The sequence below is a fragment of the Bombina bombina genome, chromosome 2 (assembly GCF_027579735.1).
Source record: "Bombina bombina isolate aBomBom1 chromosome 2, aBomBom1.pri, whole genome shotgun sequence".
NCBI lineage: Eukaryota > Metazoa > Chordata > Amphibia > Anura > Bombinatoridae > Bombina > Bombina bombina.
Window position 1 is genome coordinate 355,595,191 of NC_069500.1, and position 18,285 is coordinate 355,613,475.

The 18,285-nt window shown below is 37.1% G+C and overlaps 1 protein-coding gene across 3 annotated transcripts in view; it reads left to right on the forward strand.

Annotated features, from left to right (window-relative positions):
* Window positions 1-18,285, forward strand: part of ORAI1 (ORAI calcium release-activated calcium modulator 1) — a 58,001-nt gene that overhangs the window by 3,190 nt on the left and 36,526 nt on the right. The gene's annotated exons all lie outside the window — the stretch shown is intronic.

An 18,285-nucleotide genomic window follows, 5' to 3' on the forward strand; every position in this document is an offset into this window, starting at 1 on the left:
GATTTAATTCTGTAAATTTAGCATACTGATATATATAAATTTTCACTAGACATGAACAAGAAAAATAACAAATAACTGTTAAACCAACAGTGTTAAAAGGTAATCTCAAGTTTGATATTCTAATAAAAAATAAGCCCCTCTTACTATGTACTCATGGAACACTGCATATGTTATGTGTGTATTTAACATCTAAGTTATTCCATTTTATAATCATTTATAACTACTATTGTACTTTGCACCTTATACTATTTATTTGCAATGTCTGGGCTAGATGTTTTTAATATATTTTGTTGCCTTGTTTTTCCAACTTGTGCAATGACAATAAAAGGAATCTTATCTCTCAATATCATGTAGCTGGAGTTTTTGGAATGATTATTGTACGTCTAGTTGTGTTAAAGAAATAATCATGCTAAGGAGAAAAGAACAAAGCATTTGTTATACTATAAAAAAAATTTTTTTTAAATTGCTAATATCTTAAAAAAAATTTTTTTATATAATTTTATTTTATTTTAAGTCCCCAGCTTCATAATTTAGAGGGGTTTATTTTTAACAGAATATCTAACAAACTTATGAAATGCATTGTTGGGTTTTTTATTATTAAACAAACAACCAACAAAGGAACCATGGAGATTTGGTCTTAAGGGAGATTATAACTTTTTATTAAGCCTTCTACCTCCTGGGTGTACTGTACTGAAATACAGAAAGCTGCTGAGCTTTAAAGCCGTTCTCATTTTAAAGATACATTATGCATGAATTGTAATGCCTCATAAATTGATTTAAGTGACATATGTTCAGTGTTTTGCTGCTGTAAAATACTTCTGAAGTTTGTGCTTCTTTGCACCCACTCTAGAGAAGCTGGAACTCACATTTAATACTTAAGTGGACATTACAGGCATATAAATTGCTATGCTCAGTCCCTGGAAATGTGTTAGTCTGCTCCAGAGCAGCAATCCCAGTACTGGGAGGTAGCTGAACACATCTGGCGATCCATTGACACCAGATGTGACTATCAGGTGATGACAAATCTGTTTAAAATTTAAGAGCCACACTAAATGGACATGATCATAAACCTAAACGTAGCCCATCTAAAACCACAGAGTAACCCTAAGAAAACAAAACACCCCCAAAACTACTCACCCGGCAATCTAAATATACACACACACACCTCCCTAACAATTCCCCCACTCTTCACCTCTTTATTATTATTATTATTATTATTATTATTTTTCTTCTTCTCTCTCCCATTTTCTCCCTCCTTTCCTGCGGTCGGGAACCTTTAGATACGCCCCTTTTGAATTTATCTCAAAACCACTAGTTGCATTAGTTATGCACTATGGGCTCCAATACATATGCGGCGGCGTCCGCAAAAGCCGCCGCCATTTTTTACATGATTTTGCTATTACATATACGGTGCCGCATATAATTGTGGCACGTATATTTCACCTGTCGTCCGCAATTTTTACTCCCATAAGCCAACATGGCACCACGTCGCAAATCGGTATCCAATATTCAGCGCAAGGACTTACGTGGCGAAAATGGAGAAATTTTGCTCCATTTTCACCTCGCCAAACAAGGCAGCCGCAGCAGGCCTTGCGCTGAATATGGGAGTACCGTAACTCCCGTAACTGCCTGTAAAATATAAACTAACACCTAACGCATGCGCAATATCTATCTACCTGTCAACCGCAATCACTAATAAAGTATATTAACCCCTATATTCGCCATCAAACCTACACCACAACTAATAAAAGTATTAACCCCTAAACCGACAACCCCCCCCACAACGCAATATGCCTAATTAAACTATTAACCCCTATATCTGCCATCAAACCCACACCGCAATTACTTATTAACTATTAACCCCTAAACCGACAAAGCCCACAACGCAATAAACCCAACCCCCCCAAACCTAACACCCCCTAAATGAACCCAAATTACCTAATTTACAAAATACTAAAGTTACTATTAAATTAAAAAAACCTAACACTACTTTAAAAATACAAATAAACTAAGTATAAATTAAAGGGACAGTCTAATCAAAATTCTGGAGTAGACTGTCCCTTTAAGCTACAGTTACAGAAAATAAAAAAAATTAAGATTACAGAAAATAATAAAGAAAATTACCAAATTTTACAATAATTATACCTAATCCCTATGAAAATAAAAAAGCCCCCCCCCCCCAAAAAATAAAATAAAAACACCCCCTAATCTAATAAACTACCAGTAGCCCTTAAAAGGTCTTTTTGCAGGGCATTGCCCCAAGATAATCGGCTCTTTTACAACAAAATACACAAACCCCCCCACCCACCAAACCCTCCCAAATAAAATAATCTAACACTAACCCATTGCCCTGAAAAGGGCATTTGTTGGGCATTGCCCTTAAAAGGGCATTCAGCTCTTTTACTTCCCACCCTATCTAAATAAAATTTAAAAAAAACAAAAAACCCTAATTCTAACCCCCAAGTGGTACTCGCCTGTCCTGAAGTCCGGCGAAGAAGGTCCTGTTCCAGGCGGTGAAGTCTTCTTCCAAGCGGCGACCTTTTCTTTCTTCTTCCAGGAACCAGCCGGTGCAGGGCGGAGCTGAAGACCGACGACCCTGGAACTGAAGACCAGGGCAATAAAAGAGCTAAATGCCCTATTTGTGAGGATTTGGTGGGTGGGGTTTTTTACTGTTGGGGGGTTGTGTATTTTGTTGTAAAAGAGCTGATTATCTTGGGCTACTGGTAGATTATTAGATTAGGGGGTGTTTTTATTTTGGGGGGCTTTTTATTTTCATAGGGATTAGGTATCATTTTTGTAAAATTTGGTAATTTTCTTTATTATTTTCTATAATCTTAGATTTTTTTTTTATTTTCTGTAATTGTAGCTTAAAGGGACATTCTACTCCCAGAATTTTGATTAGACTGTCCCTTTAATTTATACTTAGTTTATTTGTATTTTGAAAGTAGTGTTAGTTTTAATTTAATAGTAACTTTAGTATTTTGTAAATTAGGTAATTTCGGTTCATTTAGGGGGTGTTGGGTTAGGGGGGTTAGGTTTATTGCGTTGTGGGCTTTTGCAGTTTAGGGGTTAATAGTTTTAATAGGTTTATTGCGTTGAGTTAATAGCGGATTAGGGGTTAATAGTTTTAATGGGTTTATTGCGTTGTGGGTTAATGGCGGATTAAGGGTTAATAGTTTTAAAGGGACATGAAACCCCAATTTTTTTCTTTCATGATTCTGATAGAACATTCAATTTTAAACAACTTTCCAATTTACTTCTATTATCTTATCTGCTTTATTCTCTTGATATCCTTTGTTGAAAGGCATATCTAGATAGGCTCAGTAGCTTCTGATTGGTTGCTGCACATAAATGCCTAACGTGATTGGGTGACCCATGTGCATTGCTATTTCTTCAACAAAGGATATCTAAATAATAAAGCAAATCAGATAATTGAAGTAAATTGGAAAGTTGTTTAAAATTGAATTCTCTATCCGAATCATGAAAGAAAAATGTTGGGTTTCATGTCCCTTTAATAGGTAGTTTGCGATGTTGGTGTTGGTGGATTTAGGGGTTAATAATTTAGTTATTACTTGCGGTGTGGGTTTGATGGAGGATATAGGGGTTAATAGTTTAATTAGGCTTATTGCGTTGTGGGGGGTTTCTTGGTTTAGGGGTTAATACATTTATTTTTTGGAGGTGTGTTAGACTTTTACGGGAGATTTATTTTCTTTACTTTTCTTAGGCGCCAGCAGTTTCTAAAGTGCCTTAAGTCACTGGCGACTCCACAAATTTGTATTTACGCTCATTAATGGACATTGCTAATTTATCAGACTTACGCACTTTATGAACTGCCGGCGCCATATATGTAATAGCCCGATGTGCGAGGTGAAATTACGGGTGGCGCGGGTTGCAGCGTATATGTAATTGCGCCTTATAGTTCTATTTATCAATGAGCGCACTACATATAATCTTTTCATTGCTTTTATCTATTTGATGATATGTAAGTTGACACCTCAATTGTACTATGTGTTTACATTACCATTATAACCTTCTAAAATTATAAAAACTAAGAGCTAATATAGAGACTGATGGTATCCTGGCAGCAAACTTTGACAAAACTGCCCGAGACCCTGGCTGCTTCTTTGACAAGGACTAAGCTACATATGAACTCCTTTCCGAAAGGATAAAGTAAGAGGTTTACTCATGTAATATGTTCATTTTCAATAAAGCACTTTTAAAATACAAATGTCTGGCTCCTAATTTTTTTTATTTGTGTATAGGTATATTGAGAATAGCACAAAAAGTTAGGAACAAAGGATGCTAAGAGAATGAATTGCATTTGATAACGGAAGTAAATTAGTTTTTTTTTTTTGTTGTTGTTGCCTGCTTTTACCTAGGTTACAGAATTTGCTCTTTAAAGGGATATGAAACCCACATTTTTTTCTTTAATGTTTGAGATGGAGTGTGCAATTTTAAGCAACTTTCTAACTTCTTTTATAAATGTATCTTCGTTCTCTTGCTATCTTTTTTTGAAAAACTGGAATCTAAGCTTAGGAGCCGGCACATTTTTTGTTAAGCACCTGTGTAGTGCTTGCTAATTGGTGGCTAAATGTAACCACCAATCAGCAAGCGCTACCCAATGGTCTGGCTCCTAAGCTTATACATTCCTGCTTCTCCAAATAAATATACCAAGAGACCGAAGAAAAATTTATAATTGGAGTAAATTAGAAAGTTGTTTAACATTGCATTCTTTATCTGAATAGTGAAAGAAAAAATTGGGTTTCATATCCCTTTTAGCTCGCTTGGTAGCCAGGGGCAAGCACAATTTTTACACAAATCCAGAGGTGCTTTGTAATGGGAGTCACAATGTTACTTTGCAGCTAACTGTGCAGTGCATTGCTAATATAACACAATCACTAGTAAAACTGGCGTATTTGCCTTTTTACAATAGTTTTTGCTTTAGGGGATAGTTTGAGTTTGGACCTCACACATGGCTCTTTGAAAATTGAAACACTGTACTGCAGAACACCCATTGTTGTAATACTGGATTCAGTGGTCTATAAAATATTAGTCATTGCCATTGCTGTCAGGAGCTACGGCAGCTGTCTAGGAGGAAAGCTTGCGCTGCTCAGCGAATGTATTGAGGTTTGCTCATGTCATCTGTGATGTCAGCAGAATCATGTTGTGAATAATTTTATGGCTGATAGTTAATTGGTCATAATACCTGGGTTGGGAGGAGTTAAATGCTAAAATATGTTTTTAAAATGCTCCCAATCAGACAGTGCAGATATAAGAACAGCTTATATGCCGTTTTAATAAATAAGAAATACAGTGGTGTTTCTGACCTGTGAGTAGGCTGCATTGCCTAACCTGGCTACATAGAACACAGTGGTAGCTTCAAGCACGACAAAAGCACATTTATAGATGCCCTTCTTGGCCACAATCGTGGGAGATGTTTATACCTAGAATACTAAGACAGTATGTAGATCTTCTCCAGTTAATTGCTTAAAGGGACAGTCTACAATAGAATTTGTATTGTTTTAAAAGTTACATAATCCCTTCATTACCCATTTCCTATTTTTGCATAGCCAACACAGTTATATTAATATACTTTTTACCTCTGTGATTACCTTGTATCTAAGAACCTTCTTCAAGCCCACTGATCACATGACTGTGACTGTTTTTATTATCTATTGACTTGCATTTAGTATTGTGTTGAACTAAATCTTAAATAACTCGAGGGGGACGGAGCCGGCAGTTGAAGGAGCAGGACGTGTTCATCTTGAGCTCCCAAAGACTCGATCAAATTAGCCATGAAAATATACAGCTTACACAGATTATGTTGTTTATTCCTGCTAGTCTGATCCCCAAGCAGAGGGGTGAGGGTTTTGGAGATGAAAAATAGAAGAAATAGTGGACTATTATGCAGATGACTGGTGTGTGTACTCTATAGTAAAACTGGGTGATCCGCCATTTTAGCATGTGAATTCATACCACGAATGCCATAAGGGAGAGATAATATACATGCTCAGCGGAGGCTTACTGAGATCGTTATGGCGTTTACCGTTATTTACCATCCCACCCTGGTTTGTTGAAGCTAAAGGCTTGAAACTGCTATTTCCCTCTCTCAGCTGACAGAAAAATACAGCTTCGGAAGCCATGATGTCTTCAGCTGCAGAGGGACTGACCGATGTTGTGCTGAGTCCCCTACTTCATATACTTGATGCACTACAATACAGTCTCATTGGGGAATTGAAAGAGGCTTTTACTCTTCCCCACAGTAAGCTAAAGGAGCGTGAGACTATGGATGACCACAGCTCAGCTGACGTGGTGCAGCACCCAAGAGGTATTGTCTGCACTATAACAGACGGTGCTACCGAGAGGTTACATGAATCGAGAGCTGACAGGTCAGCCCGGGTGTTACCCCTGTGGAGGAACTCTACCTTCGAGACAAAAGGCAGTTTCAGTCTGGAGAGCCCGGATCCATACCGCAACAGCACCACTTCTATTCAAGACAAGAGGAGACATCTGCAACAGGGAGGAGTCCTGGCCAGCTGTATCTGGGAACCATGTTCTGTTATAGCAGACATCTCTGCACTATCTCACATCCCTCCTCCACAGCTCCCTGGCAAGAAAGGAATTGGCTAAGTCGCGGTCACATAGTGGCTGCAGCTCTCCTAAGCTACTATACATAGCTTTTGTTTCGCTTACGAGTGAGATAGACCCAAAGCCATCTCATAAACTTACCTTTATTAGTTTTCAATAGACCAGGACTCTGTTATTTTCTCTGGCTAAAGATGCACAGATAAGTACATTGCATTTAGTAAAGAACATATATCTTAACAGTCTCAGTTGAAATAATGATATGGGACGTTGACATGAATAAGCTTGCTTTAATGACAGATAACCTATCTCTTTAATATTGTTAAGTATTTCAGTTTATGTCCATGTTCCTTATTATCCTATGCCTACTTAAAATTGTTCCACTACTGGTTGTTCTACAGCTTTCCCACACATTGTCTGAGTTTTTAAATGATAGTTGTGAACTGCTCACACTTATCCAACATGTTATTTTATCCCTAGACACCACCCTCTTAGATCTAGTAATATTATATATTTTAGAATATATAGAAGACAAGTGCTACTGATAAATATGTTTATGAAGATGGAGCTACTTAACTGTGATAATTAATCTGCTACCCAATAGACCTACCTATATAAGAATGATATTTATATGTTAGTTATGACTCACCAAATGTACTTAGTTTTCGCCATCTGGATGCAAGGTGGTTTGCCTTTACGGCTACCATATTACTACATTATGGTTCCATATTATTTGTAACCATTTTCATTGTCTGGCGTACTCACTATATAGCCCTAAACTGGAGGTTTCCCTTGCTGTGGGGCATAGGGCCCGTGCCTGCAGGGAGGGAGAGCCTCATATGTCTGATAGTCTACCTCTTGACAGCAATGCAAAATTGAGTTCCTTATTCCCGCTGAGCTCATAGTTTGGCAGATAATACTGTATTATACTCGCCCAAGATATAATTCAAAGTAGGTTATGTTGAGATTTGCACTATGTACCATGCCTTAGTTATTCACCTTATAGCTTATAGCAATGCAATCAGAGATGATATAAGTCAATATTTAGTCAGATATCTTCATACGGAAATGTACTTGTCTATCATACCAACTCTCTTCACTAGAAGGCAGTTATAGATCAGTAACCTTCCACATATAGCAGATATTAATTGATCATCTAGCTGTCCTGAAATTAACTGACAACACGAGGCTATTTCTTCTCTGTGTTGATTTCGTAACAGATTATTGCTGATCTTAGAGGTAAGGCTTTTGAATATACCCCCTAGGCCTCCTAGGATAAAACATTTTATCCCTTTCATGGTGTCAGAGATATGTATTTTATTGGATCTAGCTTTTAGTAATTCAACCTCCACAATGTTTATATTTGATCATTTTCCTCCCTTCCTCCCCCCCCCCCCCCCCCCATATACTCCAATGGGCTCACATAGGAAAATAAATCCTATAGCAATCCCATCTGTTACTACATATAATATTGTTATATATATTGTTATTCTTATATATAATTTCATGTGACATAGTATTCTCTTATTAATCTACCGTTCCATTTTCCTTGTCACATTTATAGCTGATATAAGAGCTTGCTTTATAGTACAAAAATAAGAAACTGTTGATTCATAATCTGAGACCCAAAAGTGGTCTCTACATGATCCTGATTGCCTTCTATACTGTTGTATTTTCTTTTATGACAAGATGAGGTCCAAGAGTGGCCTGATAGTTTTTCTTCCTAGATGGCATATAGTTTGAAGGGTATATACTGTACATATTTAACTTGCTGATGTCTGATCTTCATGCTTTGTGTTAATTGGATGCATAACAATTGTTTTCGGTGTTTCTATCTATTTTTATGTAACATTCATGGACATATATGTTTGTATATCCTTATTGAATCTCAATAAATTAAAAAAAAAAAAAAAAAAAAAAAATCTTAACTCCCTTTGCGTTAACACAATGTTATCTATATGGCCCACATGTACTTTCAGTCTCTTGTTGTGAAAAGCAATTTAAAAAGCATGTGATAAGAAGCTGCTTTCAAGGGCTTAGAAATTGGCATATGAGCCTACCTAGGTTTAGTTTCAACTAAGAATACCAAAAGAACAAAGTAAATTTGATGATAAAAGTAAACTGGAAGTTGATTAAAATTACAAGTCATATCTGAATAATGAGTTTAATTTTGACTAGACTGTCCCTTTAACTGCTGTTATGCACATAAAATTACTATTATGTACTTTCAAAAAGTGAGTTATTTTCTAATAAAACCCCTATTTTACTTGTATAGTTTTGCAAATGCAATGAATTTTCCCTCCTTTTATTCCATCTATAGACTTTCCCAAGAACAAGTCTGCCAACAGCAAACGCCCTGCATGTGTACTAAGGAAGCTGACATTGTTCACTCTTTTTCCCAGCTGATCAATTAGTAATAGAGACGCACAACCAGACCATTTGTTCTAGAAAAAGTACAAACAGAAGAAGTTTTTCTGGACTGTTTTGAAACTTTATCCCAACAGTGTTTCTTTGCAAGGAGTATTTTCTTTTTATAGATCTAGCGTAATTATCATGAGGATGTCGGAGATGACCTAGATCTCGGCTCTCTGTACTAATGGCTTGGTAATATATAATTAGTCTTAGAGTCTCAGAAGATACCATTAGTAATCTACATTTCAATGCATTAGCTGCAGTGAAAAAGTAGAGGCCTAATCTTCTATTTGTCACCTACATTTTAAAGAGACTAATATTAAATATATAATTTTGTTTTCTCTATGGGCTTTGCACCGGTTAAAGTGATGGTACATTCTAGCATTTCAAAACCACTAGGATTTACCACCACTAAAAATAAAGGCAACATTCATCAGTTTTAAAAAAAAAAAAAATTATGAATATGACCTTTTATTTCGCCGTGGCACACAGCTCAGTTTTTTTTTTTTAATGAGGTGTTGTTTCCACCTCTTAGCCAATAGCCGTGCTAGCCTACTGCATAATGCCACGGCTATAGGCTGAGAGGTGGAAAAGTCACCTCATTGAAAAAATTGAGGTGGGCCGGAGGCACTTAGGTTACCACTGAAGCCTCTGATGAATGAAGGTTGCTTTTATTTTTGGTGATTGTAAATCCTAGCGTTTTTGAAATGCTAGACTTTACTATCACTCTAAAGGGACAGTTTACACCAATTTTCATATAACTGCATGTAATAGACGCTACTATAAAGATGAATATGCACACATACTGATCTGAAAAATATAAAACCTTTTAAAAACTTATTTAGAAGCTCCCAGTTTGGTACTGTTGACGAGGTTAGGCTGGGACAGTCACTGAAAGAGGCTGGGAAATCAAGAAGAGCTGACACCACTACCCCTTCCCTACATATGAAAAGGCAGATTACACAAACAGGAGCAAAAGGAGTCTGTAAATGCATGAATACATCTGACACTCTTGGGCTTGGTTAGGAATCTAAAAATCATCACAATGTAATTTAAAAATAAGACAACTATAAATAGTTTCAAAAACACTCCCAGATGGGCTATATCAATGGATCATCTACAAAACATTTATGCAAAGAAAAATCTAGTGTACAATGTCCCTTTAACTGCCTGAGTCCCTGAAAGCTGTGCAGCTGTTTGTGATTGCTGGTGGGCACCCAGGGCTGTGAGTTTTGCAGGGTCATGGGATGTTATACCCAGTCTGGTTTGAGAGTGCAGTCCATTTCCGTGTTTGATAGAGAGACAGATATATATAACAGACATTTCGTGATTCCGATACAGCATACAATTTTAATAAACTTTCCAATTTACTACTATTTAATTTGATCCATTCCCTTGGTATCCCTTTGTTAAGCATACCTAGATACCTTGTCATTGGTTTGCCTTAGTGTTTAGTTAGCTCCCAGTAATGTGTTACCGCTCCTTCAGTAAATGAAACCAAGTCAACAAAGCTAAATTGATAATAGAAGTACGGTAAATTGAAAAGTTGTTTAAAAATGCATTATCTTTATGAATCCTAAAAGCAAAATGTTGGGCTTCATGTCACTTTAAGGAAAAGCTTTTAAAAATTTAATTTAAACTAAAAAAAAATCTCATTTGAAATTCAAACTGTTTTTGTATTCTCTTTCTATTATGCATTTGTTGAATGTCATTTTACTGTGTTAATGCTCTAGAAGCCGAACCAGAGAAACTTAATTTAGTTAGACCCTTTAAACATTTCATGAGAAACTTAATTTTTGAGTTTCCTGTCCCTTATTTACACAGCGTTTAGCACAAAGTATTGAAGATGTTGTTAAAAGCTTTAAAGTTGTCATCCATTATAGTGACCAGCCGCTGTGCTATCATTTGTGAATTGAAGTTGACTTACTGCAAGGGTGCGCTTGGTGTGTGTTTAATGAGGATATCAGTATTGCATTCCAAAATGTAAAATGTGATGGCAGAATGTTCTAAATAACAAAACTACATAACTGATCACATTGCAATGTCACTTCTTAAGATTCTAAAGAAACAAAAATGTTTTTTCACAAAAACTTCTACTGGGTTACAAAATATTGTATTTTATATGTAAGTTTGTAAAAGGGACAAGCAAGTGCAAAGATACAAAAATAATAAAAAGCTCTAACTGTTCAACCTCTGCATATGGGTTTAACACATAGTCGGCTCCAGAGCAGCAATGCGTATGTTTGTTTTTCAATGAAAGGAGAAAAAAAAGAGTTTGATAAAAGAAGTAAACGGAGAAGTTTCTGTCGCTGCTCTACCTGAATCAAGAAAGTTATTTCAGTTGAATGTCCATTTAATTTCCTCCCCACAACTGCAGTAGAATGTGGAGCTTTAAGTTTAACTTTTGTGTTTACTGTTCATAACTTCATAAATTACAAGTATTGCCAGTTGTTTTATCTTTAGTCTAAACAGTTGGACGCTACATTCAGTCCAGAGGCGGGATCGGGCGTGCTGTGACTAGCCAGAACACCCGGGAATAGAGCTTTGAAAATCCAAGACCCACTCAGTAGATCCTGGAGCGGAGTCCAACTTTAGACTAAAGAAAAACTGACAATACTTATAATGTAACATTATTCTGTACGCTTACTGTCCCTTTAATGCGAGGATCGACAAATCTGTTTAAAATTTAGGAGCCAGCAACGATGTTTAGGAGCCGTACATATTTTGTAGGGGCCAGACAGTGGTATTTGTATATAGATATATGGAGAAGAAGTTAGGAGCCAGTGGCTCCCTGGGTTTGTCGAGGCCTGGTTTAAAGGGACATTATACACTAGATATTTACAGGGCCTATGATTACCCAAAAAATGAATACGCTCACCGAGCAAGTAACTGAAAAAAAATTACCAGCCCGCAAGAAAATGTACTCGCCCGTGCGCATCTGCATGTGAGTACATTATACATTAAAAAGGACAAAGTACACCTTGCTATAATCTCACAAACTTGTATTCTTTATTTTTGTATACATTCCTGACATTGGTCCAATTTTACAATCATTGAATTATGGAATAGTGCAAAATTAGACCTTAGTGAACTAGTATTGATACATTTAAAGCAAATATTGAAAATAAAATTAGTAACCAAGCCTCAGTCATTGTTTTGAACTCGATACAGAACTATATATTGTGATTGGCTCACCCATGTTTTCAGTTAGAAACCAGTAGTGCATTGCTGCTTCTTCAACAAATACCAAGAGAATGAAACAAATTGGATAATAGAAGTAAATTGGAAAGTACTTTAGAATTGTATTCTCTATCTGAATCATGAAAGAAAAAAATTGTTTCATGTTCCTTTAAAGGGATACTGAACCCAAATTTTCTCTTTCGTGATTCAGATAGAGCATGCAATTTTAAGCAACTTTCTAATTTACTTCTATTATCAATTTTTCTTCGTTCTCTTGCTATCTTTATTTGAAAAATAAGGCACCTAAGCTAAGGAGCCAGCAAATGTTTGGTTCAGACCATGGACAGCACTTGTTTATTGGTGCTGTCCAATCAGCAAGGACAACCCAGATTGTTCACCAAAAATGGGCCGGCATCTAAACTTACATTCCTGCTTTTTAAATAAACATACCAAGACAATGAAGAAAATTTGACAATAGGAGTAAATTAGAAAGTTGCTTAAAATTGTATGCTCTATCTGAACTGCAAAAGAAAAAAATTGGGTTCAGTGTCCCTTTAAGTTTGCTTATGGGCTCCATCTTGTACCTCCTACAGTGGGTGATTGTTTGTGTACAGTAGATGATAGTTTCTGTCCTCTCAGGCCTTAATTGACAGGTAAGAGGTTAAATTTGTCTGACAAATGTATCTTTATAACCTTTATCTAAATGATTCCTATTAATGTTCTCCCCATCACAGCATTATGTTTATAGTCTTGTCACTAAGTAGCTTTTTGTTCCTCCTCTCAGTAAAATGGTGGCACCAACATCTAAAGTTCGGAAACATTTCCACAGTGCAATTGCTGCTGAGAGCAAAGCTGCAATTTGCAAATACTATGAGAAGAAATGTTTGTTGTTCTCCAAATGCTACAAGGATGACAAACACATCCTTGCATGCCAGAGGTGCCCTAAGGACATTAAAAAATACTTTATGGAATTAATTGATGAGGGCCATAATGAAAGTGTAAGTAGATTTTCCCTCCAAAGTTCTCATCCCAGAAACACTCTGCTGCTTCTGTATCATCACAAAGGTGTTTCTTCACTAGCAGAATCTTTAAAGGGACATTATACACTAGATTTTTCATTGCATAAATATTTTATAGATGATCCATTCAAATAGCCTATACAGCTTTTATTTGTTTGTTTTGTTTTTTAAATGTATAGTTTCTTATTTTTAAATAACATTGCTCTGTTTTTCAGACTCCTAACCAAGCCCCAAAGTTTTAGGAGAATACTTATGTATACCTATCCAGCTTGCTCCTGTTTGTGTAAAGGGTCTTTTCATATGCAAAGGAAGAAGGGGGGGGGGAGTGTCTGTTTTTCCCCCACTTGCAGTGGGTGTTTCAGCTACCTTTTTTAAAAGAGCTAAACTGGGAGCTTCTAAGTTTTGTTTTTTTGTTTTTTGTTTGTTTTTTTACTGGATTTTTAGATCAGTATCTGTGCATATTATTCTTTATAGTAGTGTCTATTACTGTGTATACTGTCCCTTTTAAAGGGACACTCAAGTCAAAATTAAACTTCATGATTCAGATACAGCATGCAATGTTAAACAACTTTATAATTTACTTCCATTAACGAAATGTGCACAGTCTTTTTATATTTACACTTTTTGAGTCACCAACTCCTACTGAGCATGTGCAAGAATTCACAGCATATACGTATATGCATTTGTTATTGGCTGATGGCTGTCGCATGATACAGGGGGGAGTGGAAATAGACACAACTTTGCAATTTATTTAACATAAATCTACTACTCATTTGAAGTTCAGATTAAGTGCTATTCCATTGTCTGTTTATCATGCATTTGTTGATTATGCAAATCTACAGTGTTGACTGGTCCTTTAAGTAAGGAAGTGTTGCAAACCACTGGCCTCACAAAAATACACAATACCGTCATTTATAGATAAAATGACACCTGATTAAGCTCTTAATAAAATCTTTCACTTTACTTTCTTCAGCAGTTGTAGGCTTGTTTCAATCCGTGCAAACCTTACGTTTTTAGTAGTCCATAAGAAACATGACAAATATGTAGAGGAAGAAAAAACGGAAAATAGCAGTAGTTCAGAAAATGAGAGATTAAATTGCATGTATATGTTGTCTTTTTTCCTTTTCTCAATTTATTTTTTTAAAGTTAAACATCGCTATGGAACTTAAATATTGAGGTGGTCCTTACACCCCCCCCCCCCTCATGACCATACCCTACAGGCACAAATAATGCCAGTTACTTAACTTTTTTATTTGCAATGTTTTTTATGTTGATAGTTTCTTGCTTTTGTTGTTGCTTTTGAGGGAAAGGGGGTTGGTTACCTGTTCTTTCTCATGTATAGTTGAAATGTTCTTGTTATTCCATTTGTAACATTTGTTATTCCATTTTAAAAATAGTTTTAAAAAGCAAGTTTAGTTTAGTTACTGAATAAGCTGTACTTTTATATCAAGCATAATATTTTTATATACAGTGCATTAAATTACTTTCTATTTGTAAAAACGACTCCATGCTGTATTTTTTTTTTTTCTTTCAATTTTTCCGAAAATTTCATTTATTTTTTTTCCAGGAAAAAAAGGTGTGGTTTTTTCCATGGTTTCAAAATTTCTGGACATTTTTACATGCAACCTAGTGATTGCTTACTTGGTGCAGCAGTTCATTTACATATGTCTCTAACTTGCCACAGCAACGGAGAGAAGATAAACCTATTCAATAAACTGTATAACCCTGGAGTGAAAAAAAAACAAATGTTTAGCTTGCAAAACTAGCTTTTTGTGTTCAGTGCAGTATTTTATTTTTTGAATATGCATAAGATTGCCACCTCAGCCCTGTTTTCCTGGACACTTATGAGTTACACATGCTGCAGGGAGGGACGTGTATTGTGTTTCTGGACAGCACTATTTTATATTTCTCCCTGCATACCCTGTAGCATGTGTAACCCATAGGTGTCCAGGAAAACATGACTGAGGTGGCAATCATCCTATATAATAATTGGCCAAGTATGTTTGTCAGATGCAGTCATGCACAGTAGAGACTGCACGTGACAAACATACCTGGCCTTGATCAGTGTCGGCTTGGAGCCAGGCAAGTAACAGCTGTGAGAAGCTGCGCGCTACATGGGAGGTGAGTGACAGCGGGCGTGCGCGAGGTACACAGCATACAAGCTGAACAGCTGTGAGGTCTGGGGAGCGCGAGGCAAGCTGTCACTCACCTCACCTCCCATGTAGTGCCGCGATGGGGGCGTGGCAAGAGAGGGAGCAAGAGAGGGGGGAGAAGGCCCAAAGAAGGGGGGAGAAGGCCCAAAGAAGGGGGGGGAGAGAGCCAAATAGAGGGGGGAGAGAACAAAAGAGGGGGGAGAGAGCCAAAGAGGGGGGAGAGAGCCAAAGAGGGGGGAGAGAGCCAAAGAGGGGGGAGAGAGCCAAAGAGGGGGGAGAGAGCCAAAGAGGGGGGAGAGAGCCAAAGAGGGGGGAGAGAGAGCCAATGAGGGGGGGAGAGAGAGCCAATGAGGGGGGAGAGAGAGCCAATGAGGGGGGAGAGAGAGCCAAAGAGGGGGCAGAGAGAGCCAAAGAGGGGGCAGAGAGAGCCAAAGAGGGGGCAGAGAGAGCCAAAGAGGGGGCAGAGAGAGCCAAAGAGGGGGGAGAGAGAGCCAAAGAGGGGGAGAGAGAGCAATAGAGAGGGGTTGAGAGCAAGGGGTGGGACCGCTGTACTGCAAAAAATGGCCCGTGTACACGGGCTTTAGTACTAGTGTGTGTGTGTGTGTATATATATATATATATATATATATATATATATATATATATATATATATATACACACTGCACACACAAGGCAGGTCTAAAAAAAAAAACAGGTGCCAAGGACCCACTGACTACTAAAAGTTTACCCTTGCTCCTAACTTTTTGGGTTATTCTGCATATAACTGTCTGGATCCTAAATTTTAAACCGATTAATTAGTCCCTGCTTTAAGCAACCATAACATGTCCACTTCCTACTGTCAGTCACAGATCATTTGGTCATATATTTTTTTTCCCCCTTGCTTGTAGGATCCACGAAACGGTACTCCCCACAGATTAGCTCCCTATTGGTTAAAGAGACATTGTACTTAAATGTATATTATGTACATGAAAGAGTGTCCTTTGTGCAAAAAAGTATTAAATAAAAGCTGTTTCAACTGAAACTAATACAGCAGACCTCTTCAAGCATAACAAAAAATCCGATTTATTCAGGAAAGAAATAGGATTTTTCAAAAAAATATATTTGAAATGTCCTTATAGGTTATCCCACAGCACAGTGCATGCGCCAGTTTTTCAAGCATGTTGCTGTGCTGTCTATATCTACTGGTACTTTACCTTCAATGAATGGATCATTCCTCTGCATATTTTCTTGGTTTCCTTGTTTAGAAGTTATCTAGTGCTTTGAATGTATTGGGGTACTGCAACCATAAACCTGTATCCTGCCTCATCCTAGCAAGACTAACCAACAAATGTTACCAATTGTAGGTGATCAGCGCTCCACCTGCTTCCATTTTTTTTCTTCCCTTCTGGCAACATCCTTCCTTTGTCCTCTGATTTTATTAGTTTGCCCGACCACGTCACTTTCTTCAGAAAAGCCTTGTTAAACCCTTTTATGCATTTTCCCGGGGATATAGAATATTTATTTTCTATGCGGTGCTGATACCTGTGTATTCTATTTGCAGTACTGTTTATAGAGTTCGGAGGCTTGTTGCATGCTTATTTGTTTTTAGTCTCTCGAATACCTTCTGATACAAATTAGAATGTGTGTACTTATACTTGCAAATCATACTGGGTATATTAACTAATTCTAATATGGATAAATATTTATAACCACAATAAGTAGCTGGTACTCATACTGGGACAGAGAGTTCAATTATATGGAAAACATAAGTGAAGGATTCTGTTACAGCCAAGAGATACGCCCAGATGCCTCACAACATCACCTCCAGTGTCTAAGGCCTCAATCTGTAGCCCTCCTCGCTGGTTTATAGTAATTTTTGTACACAACACCTGTGAGAGACATTTAGTTTAACATGGCTGCAGTGTGGAGATGGGTTTTTCAGTCAGATGAGACAGAGAGAGATTTTAGGCCAAAATTCACAGCCTTGTGCTTGGTATGATGATCACAAGCAAAAATGGAGTGTGTAAATTAGTCATACATTAGCCCAGACAGCAATCTCGATATCCTAGGGCTAATCTGCTAAGTATATAAATGGAGCAAAGTCACTCAAAAACACTGAGTAACTTATTTTGAATACCGTATATACTTGAGTATAAGCCAAATTTTTCAGCCCACTTTTTGGGCTGAAAAATCCACTTCGGCTTATACTCCAGTGAACAAAAAAAAAAATACTTACCGAGGACTTGCGCGCAGCCGAGGCTTCGGTGCTTCCGGGATCGCCATTCACAGAAGGCACAGTACAGCTTAAACGCGATAGAGGTAAGAAGCCTGCTGAAGCTCTGTTTGGACATACAGATGAGGAGGAGGAATCCAGTTTTGAAGGATTTTAATGCTTGTGTTTTAGCTTGGTTGCTTATTGAGTTAAGGTTTTTGTACATTTAAAGTTATTGTTAATACTTTAATGTTATATATTGTTTTTGTTGACCCTCTTTGCTCAATTAAGGCAATTTTATTGTTATCTACCTGTATTTTTATTTTTGAAATTTACTGTGAGCTGCTGCATTTCCCAGCCTCGGCTTATACTCGAGTCAATAGCTTTTCCAGTTTTTTTGGGTAAAATTAGGGGTCTCGGCTTATACTCGAGTCGGCTTATACTCAAGTATATACGGTACTTGCCCACAAAAGACTTCATGGACTTTACTGTATTTTTATTTGCTTCTGTTCTTTATGGCACCTTGGCTGGTACAACCAAGTATCTATCTATAAATTACATATAATATAACAAGCACTTTGTGCTTGTCTAAATAAAGTTGTGGGGTTTTTGTTGTTTTTTTATGAAAATGTTAAAATAATCTTAGCTTTTTACATAGTGTTGTGTTTCACACTGGAAATATACTGACAAACTAAAATTAGTAGTATTCAATAAAAATGAAATACACTTAATATTTAAGCAATA